The following is a 17,074-nucleotide window of genomic DNA, read 5'->3' as shown; positions in this document are numbered from 1 at the left end:
TAATAATAAGGATGGTATTTGTTAAGCGCTTACCGTGTGCAGAGCACTCGTCTAAGCGCTGGGGGAGATGCAAGGTCATTAGGTTGTCCCACATTGTTTATTATTATTAATAATATTATTATTAATAATAATAATTAATAATAATAATAATAATGACATTTGTTAAGCGCTTCCTCTGTGCAGAGCACTGTTCTAAGCGCTGGGGGAGAGACAGGGTCATCAGGTTGTCCCACATTGTTTAACAATAATAATAATAATGACATTTGTTAAGCGCTTACTTTATTATTATTAATAATAATAATAATAATAATGACATTTGTTAAGCGCTTACTCTGTGCAGAACACTGTTCTAAGCGCTGGGGGAGATCCAGGGTCATCAGGTTGTCCCACATTGTTCAATAATAATAATAATAATAATAATGATGATGATATTTGTTAAGCACTTACTCTGTGCAGAACACTGTTCTAAGCGCTGGGGGAGATGCAGGATCATCAGGTTGCCCCACGTGGGGCTCACAGTCTTCAACCCCCATTTTTACAGCTGAGGTAACTGAGGCACAGAGAAGGGAAGTGACTTGCTCAAGGCCACACAGCGGACAAGTGGCGGAGTGGAGATTAGAACCCACGACCTCTGCCTCCCAAACCCGGGTTCCTTCCACTAGGCCACAGTGCTGTTTGTTAAGCGCTTACTATAATACTAATAACGATAAGAATGGTGGTATTTGTTAAGCGCTCACTATGTGCCAAACACCGTTCTAAGCGCCCCTCTTCAAAGCCCTACTGAGCGCTCACCTCCTCCAGGAGGCCTTCCCACACTGAGCTTCCCCTTTTCCCTCTGCTCCTCCTCCCCTCCCCATCCCCCCAACTCCCTCTGCTCTACCCCATTCCCCTCCCCACAGCACTTGTGTATATTTGTACATATTTATTATCCCATATATTTTATTAATGATGAGTGAATTATATTCAATTATATTGAGTTGAGAAGCAGCGTGGCTCAGTGGAAAGAGCACGGGCTTGGGAGTCAGAGGTCATGGGTTCGAATTTCGGTTCTGCCACGTGTCATTCATTCAATAGTATTGATTGAGCGCTTACTATGTGCAGAGCACTGTACTAAGCGATTGGAATGAACAAGCTGTCAGCTGTGTGACTGTGGGCAAGTCACTTCACTTCTCTGGGCCTCAGTTCCCTCACCTGGAAAATGGGGATGAAGACTGTGAGCCCCACGTGGGACAACCTGATTCCCCTGTGTCTACCCCAGCGCTTAGAACAGTGCTCTGCACATAGGAAGCCCTTAACAAATGCCAACATTATTATTATTATTATATATACACAATATTGTTGTATATTGTTACATGTTGTCTGTGTCCCCCCTTCTAAACTGTGAGCCCGTTGTTGACTAGGGACTGTCTCTGTTGCCGAATTGTCCATTCCAAGCGCTTAGTTCAGTGCTCTGCACATAGTAAGCGCTCAATAAATACTATTGAATGAATGAATGAATAAAGAAAGACAATCCCTGCCCACAACGAGCTCCCAATCTAGAGGGATCGGCGCTAAATCAGAATTAACAACACTTACGTCGGTATCTGTAATTTATTTATTCGCGTTGATGTCTGTCTCCCCTTTCCCTTCCCCCCTACAGACTCTAAGCAATTTGTGGTCAGAGATTGTCACCGTTTATTGTTGTATTGCACTTTCCCAAGCGCTCAGTACGGTGCTCAGATGATTGAATTAATCGATTAATTAATTTTACTCTTCCTTTATTTCCCAGTTTCTTCTTTTCGTGTTCGCTGCTTCCTCCCGTATAGGCGCAGAAGAAAAAGGTGCGGGATCTTCCATCCTCTCAGACTGATTTGTATTTAAGATCTTTATGAGCAGGGGCCGTGTGTGCTAATTTTTTTAATGGTATTTGTTAAGCGCTTAGTATGTGCCAAGGCACTTTACTAAGTGCTAATTCTGTTGCACTCTGTCAAGCGCTTAGTACAGTGCTCTGCACAGAGTAAACGCTCAATAAATACCACTGATTGATTGATTTAAACCCCAAGTTGTAGTTGATTCTTCTTGGGTTTTTTTCATTCATTCATTCAATCGTATTTATTAACTGCTTACTGTGTGCAGAGCACTGTACTAAGCGCTTGGGAAAGTACAACATAGCAATAAACAGTGATAGTCCCTGCCCACAATGAGCTCACAGTCTATTTTGGGGGGGAAGGGTCCTCTATCTTCTAAAACTTCCAAATACTCACCCATCCAAGGATGCTTTAAATAATAATAATAATAATAATAATGTTGGTATTTGTTAAGCGCTTACTATGTGTAGAGCACTGTTCTAAGCACTGGGGTAGATATAGGGTAATCAGGTTGTCCCACATGAGGCTCACAGTCTTAATCCCCATTTGCAGGTGAGGTAACTGAGGCCCAGAGAAGTGAAGTGACTTGCCCACAGTCACACAGCTGACAAGCAGCGGAGCCGAGATTCGAACCCAAGACCTCTGACTCCCAAGTCCGTGCTCTTTCCACTGAGCCACGCTGCTTCTCTAATAGAAAGTTGGACACCCTTCCCTTAATAATAATAATAATAATAATCGAGGTATTTTTAAGCACTTATTATGTGCCAGGCACTGTATTAAATGCTGGGGTGAATACAAACATACCAGGTTGGACACAGTCCTTGTCCCACGTGGGGCTCACAGTCTCAATCCCTATTTTGCAGATGAGGAAACTGAGGCGCAGAGAAGTGAAGTGATCTGCCCAAGGTCACACAGCAAAGTGGCAGAGTCGGCGTGAGAACCCAGGTATCTGCTCGGAATGATCTTTCCTAATATTAGGTAAAAGCAGGTTTGATGGTATAAAAACAAGGGACATGGTTTTTGTATTTTAATCCAAAATTGATATTAAAATACCATTTATAAATGGAATTGTAAAAATGGCCCATTTTAGAATAATCACTTTTCTGAGAAAGCGAAAGAGGTCCTGGAGATTATTCGGTCCAGCCACATGATGAATGACTAATCCCTCCTAGGAAATATAGTTGTCTCCTCTTTCCTTGAAGTCCTTCGGGGCTGGAAATTCCACAAACCCATTGTAGATTTTGTCTAAGCCATATCATCCCACTTTAAAACAATTTCCTCTTGTTCAGCTCGCAGAGGGTAGGGAGAACAACTGATCAACATCTTCTCCATAAAAGGTCTACATACATAAGGTTATTATTTTACACCTTAGCTTTTCCTTGCCTAGGCTAATAAACTCCCCCCACCACAATTCCTTAACCTTTCCTTGAAGAATATATTTTCCATTTCTCATCTTTCTTTGCCAGGACCCAAACTGGATAAATCCAAGAAGAATGAAAAGTGCCATGAAAAGTTAAGTAATCCTTCTTAGTTCCTCCTTGTTGAATTTCTGACAATTTAGAAGAAAGACCACTACTCTAGGAATCGGGAGAACTAAATAATAATAGTAATGAATCATAATTAATAAAATAATGGTACCTGTTAAGTGCTTACTATGAGCCAAACATTGTGCTGTGTGATGGGATAGATGCAATACAAACAGATCAGAGTCTAGCTCTAGGTTCTAGCCCCAGTTTTGCCTTATTTGTTTAAAATTATCTGTAAATTACACACTGCACATTACAAGTGATTTATATTAATGTCTGTCTAGCCTCTTTAGACTGTAAAATCGTTGTGGCCGGGGAAAGTGTCTACCAACTCTGTTGTGGTGTACTCTCCCAAGCGCTTAGTACAGTGCTCTGCACCCAGTAAGCGCTCATTAAATATTATTGATGAGTGACGTTAAAGTGGGCAAAGAATGCATATGCAAGCCACGATGGGATGCCTCTTGTCTTCCTAGTTGCTTATTGCACTCCATGATTCCAAGGTGCTTAGTACAGTGCTCTGCACATAGTAAGCGCTCAATAAATACTATTGAATGAATGAATGAATGATTCTGTCTCTAACCGGAGACTGACACTATAATCAATTCCTCTGCCCAAGTTCTTAGTCCTGGAATCTGAAGTCCAAGATTCCTGTTTTACTGCTGAAAGGAAACCCCGACATTTCTCTTTATACGTCCCAGGAACACGTTGACTTTTTCCCTCACAGCTCTTCCTGAATTCTTAAAAAAATAGCTAGTGACTTGGCAGTTGCATCTTCTAATCCCTCATGACCCTGATCTTCAGGGCTTGGTGACCACCCGGTTTTTAAAAAATCTTTTTTAAGCCTTTCTAGATTGTCTTTCCTACCTTCTATTTCTTCTGACAGCACGTCACGTTGTATCCAGACAAGCCTATGTTGTCAGAAGAAAGTTCTCAAATTCTGCTACTGTGTCCTAGCCAAAATGCATTGGGAAAGCACTCATTCTGGCCAAACTGTGGGTGATCTAGTAAGTGCTTAGATCTTGTGTAGCTCCCAGGTATTTTTCTCTAGTTCAGAGAGCAAAAACAAAGTAAATGATTACAAGCTAATTGTTTATCACAGTCACTGGGCAAAAGGCCACTGCTGCCAAATTTATTAATCAAGTATTATCCTGTGATTACCTACATTCACTGGCTAGACTACAGCCGGCTAGACTACTGTGTCGGCCTTCTCTCCGACCTCCCTTCCTCCTCTCTCGCCCCGCTCCGGTCTATTCTTCACTCCGCTGCCCGGCTCATCTTCCTGCAGAAACGATCTGGGCGTGTCACTCCCCTTCTTAAACAACTCCAGTGGTTGCCTATCGACCTCCGCTCCAAACAAAAACTCCTCACTCTAGGCTTCGAGGCTCTCCATCACCTTGCCCCTTCCTACCTCTCCTCCCTTCTCTCTTTCTACCGCCCACCCCGCACGCTTCGCTCCTCTGCCGCCCACCTCCTCGCCGTCCCTCGGTCTCGCCTATCCCGCCGTCGACCCCTGGGTCACGTCCTCCCGCGGTCCTGGAACGCCCTCCCTCCTCATCTCCGCCAAACTGATTCTCTTTCCCTCTTCAAAACCTTACTCAAAAATCACCTCCTCCAAGAGGCGTTCCCAGATTGAGCTCCTCTTCCCCCTCTACTCCCTCTGCCATCCCCCCTTTACCTCTCCGCAGCTAAAACCTCATTTTCCCCTTTTCCCTCTGCTCCTCCACCTCTCCCTTCCCATCCCCACAGCACTGTACTCGTCCGCTCGACTGTATATATTTTCGTTACCCTATTTATTCTGTTAATGAATTGTACATCGCCTTGATTCTATTTAGTTGCCATTGTTTTTACGAGATGTTCTTCCCCTTGACGCTGTTTAGTGCCATTGTTCTTGTCTGTCCGTCTCCCCCGATTAGACCGTAAGCCCGTCAAACGGCAGGGACTGTCTCTATCTGTTGCCGACTTGTTCATCCCAAGCGCTTAGTCCAGTGCTCTGCACATAGTAAGCGCTCAATAAATACTATTGAATGAATGAATGAATTCAACTGTATTTATTGAGCGCGTGTAGAGCACCGTACTAAGGGCTTGGGAAAGAACGATAAAACAATAAACAGTGACGTTTCCTGCCCACAACGAGCTCACAGACTAGAGGATATTTCAGCATAATTGCTGTAACAGCCACCAAAACCTCCCGTAAGAATCATGTTCTCTGTTATGGGTTCTCTTGTGAAGGAGTTCATCTAGACATTTATAGACCATTCCCATGTCTTCATTGGTGTCAACTGTTGTGGGGACGTATTTTGTTTTGCTTTGCTGTCTCTCCCGCTTAGACTGTGAACCCGTTATTGGACAGGGATTGTCTTTATCTGTTGCCAAATTGTACACTCCAAGCGCTTAGAGTGCTCTGCACATAGTAAGTGCTCAATAAATACTATTGAATGAATGAATGAATATGCCCTGATAAATGTGACATAGTATTTCAATATTAGGGGTAGGTGTAAGCTCAATAAATGCTTCCTAATGATTTGGGGTAGATTTGGAAGTCTTCAGGCATGCGATGCTCTAATTGGCAAAACTATGGCTGGGAATACTTGCTCAGAAAAGGAAAAACCTCTTGAAGAAAACTTGTAGCCAAAACTTGTAACCCAAACATATTTCCTCGCCGGTCCTTCACCAAGATCTTATTTCGTTCAGCATGATGATGTCAGTGTTGGAAGAGGGAGCGTGGGCTAGGCTGTAGTAGGAGAGTAGCTAGGTGAGATAGGAGGAGCTGGGCTGAGTGAGCACTTTAACGACTATGGGAAGGAACACGGAGATAGATGTGCAATAATTGGAAGTTCTCGAAGAGAAATGGTAGGAGATGGGGTGATAACTGGAGGGAACCTTGGGGTCAAGGGAGGTTTTTGTTTTTTGTTTGCTTGCTTGCTTGTTTTAATAATAATAATGTTGGCATTTGTTAAGCACTTACTGTGTGCAGAGCACTGTTCTAAGCGCTGGGGGAGATACAGTGTAATCAGGTTGTCCCACGTGAGGCTCACAGTCTTCATCCCCATTTTACAGATGAGGTAACTGAAGCACAGAAAAGTGTAACTGAAGCACAGAGAAGTTACGTGACTTGCTCACAGTCACACAGCTGACAAGTGGCAGAGCCGGGATTACAACCCATGATCTCTGACTCCCAAGCCCGGGCTCTTTCCACTGCGCCACGCTGCTTCTCTTTTAGCATAAGGGATACATAAGGATGTTTGAAAGCAGTGGGGAAGAAACCTCTGGAGAGGGAACGATTGGTGATGACCATCAAGGAGGGAAGAAGGGAGTGGGTGGGCGAGTGTTTTTCATCCAGTCAGTCAATTGCATTTATTAAGTGCTTACTATGTGCAGAGCACTGTACTAAGCACTTGAGAGAGTATGATACAACAATAAACAGACACATTTCCTGCCCACAGTGACCACCGTTAATAGAAATAAATAAATAAATAATAGATATGTATGTAAGTGCTGTGGGACTGGGAATGGGGAATGAACAATGGGACCAAGTCAGGGTGACACAGAAGAGAGTGGGAGAAGAGGAATGGGGAGGCTTAGTCTGGGAGGGCCTCTTGGAGGAGATGGGCCTTCAATAAGGGAGGAGAGTAATTGTCGGATTTGAGGACGAAGGGTGTTCCAGGCCAGAGGCAGGATGTGGGTGAGAAGTCGAGGCCAGAGAGATGAGATGGAGTCACAGTGAGCTTAGCACAAGGGGAGTGAAGTGTGTGGACTGGGTTGTAGAAGGAGAGAAGCGAGGTGAGGTAGGAGGGGGTGAGGTGGTGGACCATTTTAAAGCCACTGGGGAAGAGTTTTTGTTCGACACAGAGGTGGATGGGCAACCTCGGGAGTTTTTTAAAAAGGAGTGTTTAAAAAGGAACGAAGGGATGGGGTCAGAAGCACGGGTGGAGGGGGTAGATTTAGAGAGGAGGCGAGAGATTTCATCTTGAGTTTCTGCAGGGAATATAGGGAGAGTCAAAGAGGGTGGGGGGATTGGAGAGGAGCAGGGGAGATTTTAGGGAGATCACGCCTGATGGTTTCAGTTTTGTTGATGAAGTATGTGGCCAGGTCATTAAGGGAAAGGGATGGTGGGGGCAGGAGGACAGGAATTTTGAGAAGGGAGTTAAAGGTCCAGAACAGCTGGCAGAGGCAGTGGGTGTGGGAGTGAATTAGGAAGGAAAAGTATTGCTGTCAGGCATTGGAGGGGACCGAATGGAAGAAGAGAAGAATAAATTTAAGGTGGACGAGGTCAGAGAGATGTCTGGATTTCCTCCAACAGCGTTCTGCAGTTCGGGCACGGGAGAGGAGGAAGCGGACAGTAGAGGTAGGTGATCCAGGGCCGCGGGTTAGAAGTTCGAGACTGGCGGAGGGACAGGGAAGCAAGGGAGTTCAGTTCAGTGGAGAGGGTGGTGTTGAGTGTGTCGATTTGTGTGTCAACAGAAGGTAGTTTGGGTATGGAGACCAAACAGTGTAGGAGGCTGTAGGGCAGGGAATGTGTCTGTTGTTATATTGTACGCTCCCAAGCGTTTAGTACAGTGTTCTGCACACAGTAAGCGCTCACTAAATACGACTGAAAGAATGAATACTGGAGGAAGAACGGAGGTCTCTGTGGGGGAAAAGGACAGATTTGCAGGGTGTGGGCCTATGGGAAAGAGAGCAGGCGAGGAGGTTGTGGTCGGCTAGAAGAATTTCAGAATTGGTGAGGGTAGAGATTGAACGGTTACTGGAGATTATACAATTAAGTGTGTGCCTAAATTAGTGAGGGTGTGAGGTAGGGTGGATCAGGAGGTCGTTGGAGTAGAGGAGTGAGAGGAGATGGACGGCGGAAGGATCATCGGGGATGTCCTCATGAATATCGAAGTCCCCGAGGATCGAAGTGGGGATGGAGAATGAGAGGGGGAATGTGAGAAAGGGATCAAAATGGTTCGGAAAGTTGGAGATGGGGTCTGAGGGGGCCGTAGATGACCGTGACTAGTAATTGGAGGTGGTGGTAAAGGCGATGATATGGGCTTCAAAGGAAGGGAAAGAAAAGGATGGGGGAGGAGGAATGGTGTGAAAGCAACATTGAGGAGCGAGAAGGAAGCCAATCCTCCCCCATTCCCAGTGAGTTTCGGAGAATGGGAGAAGAGAAGACGAGGCCTCCACCGGAGAGAGCAGTAGGGGAGACAGTGACAAATGGAGAGAGCCAGGTTTCAGTGATGGCGAGGAGGAGGCGAGAGTGGGACGGGAACAGGTCAGTAATGAAGGGAAGCTTCCCCGTGATGGAGCGGGGGGTTCCTCAAGCTACACTTGGTTGAGGCTGTGGAGAGGGGGCGTGGGGTGAGGACGGTGCGAGGGGTCGGGAGGGAGATCCGAGGGAGAGGACATGGTGGGGAGAGGGTGTAAGAGAAGGAAAGTCTGAAGCTGCGGCATAGCCTAGTGGAGAGAGTACGGGCCTGGGAATCAGCAGGTCATAGATTCTCATCCCGTCTCCACCACTAACCTGCTATGTGGCCTTGGGCAAGTCACTTCACTTCTCCGTGGCCTCAGTGACCTCATCTGTAAAATGGGGATTGAGACTGTGACCCCCACGTGGGACAGGAACTGTCCAACCTGATTAACTTGTATCTACCCCACGCTGGAGAAGCAGCGTGGCTCAGTGGAAAGAGCACGGGCTTTGGAGTCAGGGCTCATGAGTTCGAATCCCAGCTCTGCCACTTGTCAGCTGTGTGACTGTGGGCAAGTCACTTCACTTCTCTGGGCCTCAGTTCCCTCATCTGTAAAATGGGGATGAAAACTGTGAGCCCCACGTGGGACATCCTGATTCCCCTGTGTCTACCCCAGCGCTTAGAACAGTGCTCGGCACATAGTAAGCGCTTAACAAATACCAACATTATTATTATTATTATTACCCCAGTGTTTAGAACAGTGCTTGGCACCTAGCAAGCGCTGAACAAATACTACAATTACTCATTCATTCATTCATTCAATAGTACTTATTGAGCGCTTACTATGTGCAGAGCACTGTACTAAGCGCTTGCAATGTACAAATCAGCAACAGATAGAGACAGTCCCTGCCCATTGACGGGCTTACAGTCTAATCGGGGGAGACAGGCAGACAAAAACAATAGCAATATATAGAATCAAGGGGATGTCCTCATTAAAACAATAGCAATAAATAGAATCAAGGTATTATTAGTGAGTATTAATTAGTATTATTAATTATTAGCATTATTATCTGTAGACCCAGCAGCCTGTGGCAGGTTCCTTTAGTAACAGGGAGAGGGGACTCAGCGACTCCCAGCTGGGGGGAATCCACAAGTTCTGAGCTGCCTTTTTGCAAGTTGTCTTGTTATTATCTCCTTATTGAGTCTCTGTCCTGCTTATTTGGCCCGGGTTTGATCCTGAGTCTGAGGAGGGTTGGTGATTCCTTCCTGGTGCAGATCCAAATCCTCGATGCACAGATGGAGGGAGTGCTTATTGAGTGATCAGTGTGGGCATCGCATGTGTATTAAGTTTTTGGGGGGTTATAATACAACGGAGTTGGCACATTCCCTGCCCACAAGGAGCTCATGGTCTAGATGGGGAGAAAGACATTAAAATTAATTGTGGAAAAGTAAGTGCTGTAGGGCTGACGATGGGGTGGAGAGCAAGTGCTTAAAGGATACAGATCTACATTGCATAAGCAGCTCACCCCCATTGCATAAGCAATGTAGAAAGGAGAGGGAGTAGGGGAAATGAGGGCTTAGATGGTCAAGGCCTCTTGGAGGAGATGTGATTGTAGTAAGGCTATGAAGGTGGGCAAGAGATCGGCGGTGAGATGGGTGAAACTGAGGAACATGAGTAGGTTGGTATTAGAGGAGCAAAGTGTGCGGGCTGAGTTGTAGTAGAAAATCAGTGAGGTGAAGTAGGAGGGGGAGGACAGTCCCGCTGGACTGTAAGCTCACTGTAGGCAGGGAATGTCACTCTCAATTGTATTGTTTTCCCAAGAGCATAGTACAGTGCTCTGCACACAGTGAGTGTTCAATAAATACGACTGAATGAATGAATGAACTGTTTGAATTCTTTAAAGCCGGTGGTAAGGAGCCCCTGTAGTAAATATAGACCCTGTCCCACATAGGGCTCACAGCCTAAAGGAGAAGTATTTGCTCCCCATTTTACTGGTGAGGAAACTGAGGCATAGAGATGTTAAGTGAATTGTCCATGGTCACAGCAGCATGTGACAAACCTGGGATTAGAAGCCAGGACTCCTGATTCCCAGTTCTGTGTTCTTTCTGCCAGACCACCAGCCTGATACCCCAACTTTAACCAAAATTACCAAGAATTGCGTACTCAAATTAAAAATAAATTAGTAATATAGCTGCACTAATGTATTTATATCTAGTCAGAGAGGTGCCATGAGTGAGTATCTGCTTTGGTATTCTGTGAGATGGCTTCCGTTTGACCAGTCTGAGGCAGAGGAAACCTTGTCGTCCCCTCCCATTCCATATAATGTCCCTGTTACACTGTGAGCATACTGTGTAAGCTCAGTGTGGACAGGAAACGTGCCAGCCAACTCTGTTACCCTGTACTCTCTCTCCCAAGTGCTTTGTAGGGTGCTCTGCACACAGTAAGAGCTTAATAAATATGATCGATTGATTGCCCTTCATCAGAAATCAAAAGGATGTCTCCACCATTCCTAACGGTTCCACCGGGTGATCAGCTCACCCCCACGACCTCTCCTGCTCCAGATTCTCCTTCATTTCTCCCCGCCACAACAATTTTTCATATTGTTTTCCCATTTCCCCACACTTCCACAGCTAGTCCCGTAAAGGAGGCTGGGGTTACAGAGAGTTACAAGGTGTTTCAAAGTTGAAACAGGGTGCAAATGTCGAAATGTTTTAAGTGTTATTTTTCTTAGAACATCTTCAATCGAGGACTGCTTGTAATGTGGTTCTTTGATGTTAAGAGCCACACAGATATTTTGAAATGCATATAAATAACTCCCAAATTTACATCTCCAGCCTAGTCCAGTGCTCTGTACACAGTAAGCACTCAGTAAATACGATTGAATCAATGAATAAGGTTCTCTCCTCTCCCTAAAGACTCATATTTTTTCCTTATTTCAGGATATCTATACTTGGATGTCCTGCTGACACCTCAAATTTATCACATCCAACACAGAACTCCTTATCTTTTCACCCAAATCCTGTCCCTCCCGCTCACTTTCCCATCACTGTAGGCAGCACCACATCCTCGTTGTCTCACAAGCCCACAACCTTGGCATTATCCTCAACTCATCGCTCTCATTCAACCCACAAATTCAATCTGTCATCGAATCCTGTCAGTTCTACTTTCACAACATTGCTAAAATCTGCCCTTTCTTCTCCATCCAAACTGTTACGATACTAGTCAGAGGTCATGGGTTCGAATCCCGGCTCTGCCACTTGTCAGCTGGGTGACTGTGGGCAAGTCACTTCACTTCTCTGTGCCTCAGTTACCTCATCTGTAAAATGGGGATTAAGATTGTGAGCCTCACGTGGGACAACCTGATTACCCTGTATCTACCCCAGCGCTTAGAACAGTGCTCTGCGCATAGTAAGCGCTTAACAAATACCAACATTATTAATCCAAGCACTTACCCGAGCCTGCCGTGGCTACTGTATCGCCTTCCTCTCTGACCTCCCAGCCTCCTTCCTGTCTCTTTGCCACTCCAGTCCACTTCACTCTGTTACCAGGGTCATTTTTTTACAAAACTGTTCCGTCCATGTTTCTCCACTCCTCTAGAACCTTCGGTGGTTGCCCATCCACATTCACATCAAATAGAAACTCCTTTTCATTGATTTTAAAGCATTCAATCACCTTCTCCCTTCTATCTTACCTCCACAATTACAATCCAGCCCACTCACTCTGTTCCTCTAGTGCCATCTTAATCACTTTGTGCCAGTCCCTTTCCCACATCTTCCCACTAACCTGGAACTCTCTCTCCCCCTCCATATACAGCAGACCACCAGTCTCTCCAACTTCAAAGCATTATTAAGGTGACATCTTCTTCAGGAGACCTTCCATGAGGAAGCCCTCTTTTCCTCCGTCTTGTTTTCCCTTCTGTGTCATCTCTGCACTTGGATTTGTGACCTTTGGACATTTGATATTCACCCCACCCCCCCAAACCCACAGCATTTAGGTACATATCTTTCATTTATATATTACAAATTATTCATATTATCATCTGTCTCCCCCTGTAGACTTTAAGCTCATTAACGGCAGGGAACGTGTCTACCAATTCTGTTCTGTTGTACTCTCCCAAGCGCTTAGTACAGTGCTCTGTGCACAGTAAGCACTCAATAAATACCACTGATCGATTGATTGATTATGTACATAACCGTAATTTATTTATTCTCCCCCCCGGAATGTAAGTTTCTTGAGGAGCAGGGAACAAGTTATACTCTATTCTTCCAAGTGCTTAGTACAGTGCCCTGCACACAGTAAGTGTACAATAAATGGGATTCATTGATTAATACAATGGGATATGTACTTGGATTTTGGGTTCGCCGGAAGCAGAGGAATGAAAGTTCTCTGAGGTGAACAGAAGTAAAACAGGGCAGAAGAACCAACTCAAAGCGGAACAACTTATTTGCACTTCATGGCCATGTTGCTTTAATTCACAGGCAATTATTTGTAGTTACTTGGAGAAAAAGAATACAAGAAATTTCAAGGACTCATGGGTACACAAAGAGTTAAATCTGAAAGCTTGAATTTCATTCAACCATAATTAATGAGCACTGGCTGAGTGCAGAGCACTGTATTAAGTGTTTGGGAGAGTATAATATAACCATAAACGGACACATTCCCTGTCTACAGGGAGTTTACAGTCTAGTGGATTTGCAAGTTGACATGTGGTAGCTCTGTCTGGCCAAGACCATCTGGATCAACACTGGAGAGAGAGATAGAAAGACAGAAAGAGTGTGGAGAAGACTCAGTTTCTCTAAACAAAGGATATTCCTGATATAGTTAAGTGAATTAACTTTTTCTGGAGATGAAGTTTTTAAATTCAGTTGAAATTGTTATTTAAGAAGGAGTTATTTGTGCTTTACGGTGCTTCCTCACGTATAGTTTTACTGAAGTATTTAATTTACTACGAATCTATAACAAATCTGGGGAAATATGGAATTGGACGGATAGTGTGTGTACCACTGAGGGATGTGCATGTTCCTTATTTATGTAGTCATCTGTACCATGGCTTGTATGTGTAAAGAGGAGGCTGTCAGAAGTTCACGTCGCATGTACTTTGTTAACCAACCTTGCGCACTGTAAATTGACGGATGTACTTTATGGAAGATTTAATGCTGTAATACTCTGAATTAGGGCAAACTCCACAGGAGTTTCCGCCAGGGTTCTAATTTGGGTTCTAATGTAGGTTTGGTGAATCTCTAAATTTCAAAAAGATGCCCCTAGGATGCATGTTCACTTCAATATTGGAAATGTGCACTTTTCTGTGCAGAATCTGAAACTGAGGCATAGTGGAAAAGGATAGAACTGGACCACCTGTCATTACCAAGCCATCACTGGAGAAATAATCACATGTAGAAATCATCATTCCCCCCACCCCCCTGCCCCCGGCAACCTTTGTGTCCCAGCATTAGAAAATAGAACCATGGGAAACATGGCTGGCAGAGCACATCTGTTCAAAGTGAAATGACTATCATCTAGATGAAAATGGAGGTTTTTTAAGAAACCCAAGAACAGTGCATGTATCTGGTGATATGTTATTTGCTGGCTTAAGACGGTTGGGCGGAATGGATGAAGATTCACCTACAATAAACATGAGAAGGGTTGTGTGATATCGGTCAACAGTTTTGAGAAATTTGTACCTTTGGTTATTCACCAAACATCATCAAGTCAGCTCTGGGAATAAACATGAGCTCTGGGAACCTAGAGTGGAGAGGAACATCAGGACTTCCCCTTCCAAATACTTTCCACATTCGTATGCCGCTGCTGCCCAGCACAGGTGAGTTTTGACTTGTAGCAGATGGCCTTCCACTCGCTAGCCACTGCCCAAGCTAGGAATGGAACGGACAGGCCTCTGCTTGACTCTCCCTCCCGTAGCTGAGACTGGTAAAGGACTGGAAACTCTCCAGGTGCAATCCTCTCCATTCCTCTCACCCACCCCCCTCTCTTCCATTTCCTCTTCTCTACTTCCCCTTCTCTTCTGTCCTTTTAGAGCACTAATCTCATGAAACTCCACCTTGCCGAGGCTCCACTTTGGCAAAGCTCCAGTCCCTTATTGCTCCCCTCCCTGGGTTCACCCCTGTTTTCAAAATGAAAATAGAAGCCGTGCTCAGAAGCCGTTTGAAAAAGCCAAGGCCATAATTTCAGGCTCACCAACTGAGGTCCAACAGCAGGTTAGGGGTTGGGAGATTAGGGTTTGGGAGTGAAAAGGTGAATGTGCGGGGTGAGAAGCAGCACATGGCACAATGGCTAGAGCACGGGCCTGGGAGTCAGGAGGTCATGGGTTCTAATCCCGGCTCTGCCCCTTGTCTGCTGTGTGACCTTGGGCAAGTCACTTCACTTCTCGGGGCCTCAGTTACCTCATTGAGAAGCAGCGTGGCTCAGTGGAAAGAGCACGGGCTTTGGAGTCAGGGCTCATGAGTTCGAATCCCAGCTCTGCCACTTGTCGGCTGTGTGACTGTGGGCGAGTCACTTAACTTCTCTGTGCCTCAGTTCCCTCATCTGTAAAATGGGGATTAAGACTGTGAGCCTCACGTGGGACAACCTGATTCCCCTATGTCTACCCCAGCGCTTAGAACAGTGCTCGGCACATAGTAAGCGCTTAACAAATACCAACATTATTATTATTATTATTATCTGTAAAATGGGGATGAAGACTGTGAGCCTCACATGGGACAGGGACTGTGTCTAACTCGATTTGCTTGAATCCACCACAGCGCTTAGTATAGTGCGTGGCACATAGTAAGTATTTAACAAATACCATCATCTACATGTCTCAAAGTTTGACCCTGATGACAAAAAAATAGCAAAGGAGTATTGGGAAAAGGTTGGAATTATCTATAAATTAAAATAATTGGAATTAGTGACTATCGCTCAGAATTTGTTGGCAAGATAACAGGTATCAAAAAAATTACCAAAAAAAGAAAATCACAAATCTGAAGACACTATTTAGGGTCAGACAGGAGCTTAGTCAGAGAACAAACCCAAGAGATGGAGACTGACTGATAAGAACCCCCTTTAACAAACAGTTATAGGTTATTGATTTTATGCTGGGGCTCATCTGACAAAACTACAGGAAGAAGACCAAATTGATTCAAGACTTTATCTGACGGATGACTTTTCGTACAAACACAGACTTCACAAAATATGCATCTGTCACTTATGTAGGAGAGAATTCCTTTGAGGAATTCCTTCTTAACAAATCTTGATTTTGCCACTTCATGCTTTGGCAGTAGGTTAGAAAGGGACTTGTCTCTGGAAATTCTCCACTTTTTAAGATGACTGTTCAGTGAAGTCAGATGATTCCTGAAAGGGGAGTTTCCACCAACTGAGTTTCCTCTTTTTCTGGGAACTTGAAACCACCGCAGCCGAATTGCTGTGGAGAACTAGAAGAAGGTCTTCTTCTGTCCAGACAGGAGGGTAATTGGAGATTTACCTTGGCCAAAGGGAGGAGGATTGCTTCTGAGGAACTCTAGACAGGCATGGAAAAGGAAGTTCTGGTTAATCGATAGCGTTTACTGAAAACTTACTATGTGCAGAGCACGGCGCTTAAGCTCTTGGGAGAGTACAATTCCTCAGTTAGCCAGAACACTCCCGCAGAATCCTGAAAGTTCTGGGGCAACAGTGAGCTACTCTGAGGCTTGTAACATCCGGTGTTTTCCACTGGGATTCTGAGGTAAATTTGCTACTTTCCAAAGGTTCAGCCTGCAGTTCGGAACTAGAAGAAGTAGTGGGGTCAGTTCCTCTTTACCATCCCTACCCATGGATCTGGCTTTTGGTTTTGTCAACTAAAATCTGGATCTGAGAAGGGCACAAGTATATACCTCAGTCCAAGAAGGAGCAGTTAATTCCAGATTCCAAGTTGTTGCTTGTTGTTGGGAGATGGAAAGGGGGTTAAGATCATTTTTTGGTGGCATTTGTTAAGCGCTTATCATGCGCCAGACACTGGACTAAGCTTTGGGGTAGAGACAACTTATTTTCTTCCCACCCAAACTCTGTCGTCCTCATCACTTTCCCATCACTGTAGATGGCACCACCATCTTTCCTGTCTCCCAAGCCACTGGCGTTAACCTTGACTCCTCTCTCTCGTTCAACCCATATACCCAATCTCTCACTAAACAGCTGTCGGTTTCACCTTCACAACATCCCTTAAATCCTCCCCTTCCTCTCCATCCAAAATCCTACCTCGTTAATCTGAGCACTTATCCTCTCCCGCCTTGATTAGTTATCAGCCTCCTTACTGACCTCCCTGCCTCCTGTCTCTCCCCACTCCAGTCCATACTTCTCTCTGATGCCCGGTTCATTTTCCTACAGAAATGTTCGGACCATGTGTCTCCAGTCCTCAAGAAACTCCAGTGGTTGCTACTGCTGACCTGAGGAGATGTTATTGTATTATCTGTTGTCATTCATTTACACCAGTAGTAGTTAAGAATAGCTGACATACAACCAGTGCCAGCCTCACTGGACAGATTCCTTCCGTCATCAAGTAGTGTC

The sequence above is a fragment of the Ornithorhynchus anatinus genome, chromosome 4, assembly GCF_004115215.2.
Source record: "Ornithorhynchus anatinus isolate Pmale09 chromosome 4, mOrnAna1.pri.v4, whole genome shotgun sequence".
Classification (NCBI taxonomy): Eukaryota; Metazoa; Chordata; class Mammalia; order Monotremata; family Ornithorhynchidae; genus Ornithorhynchus; species Ornithorhynchus anatinus.
Note: the sequence above shows the minus strand (reverse complement) of the source record.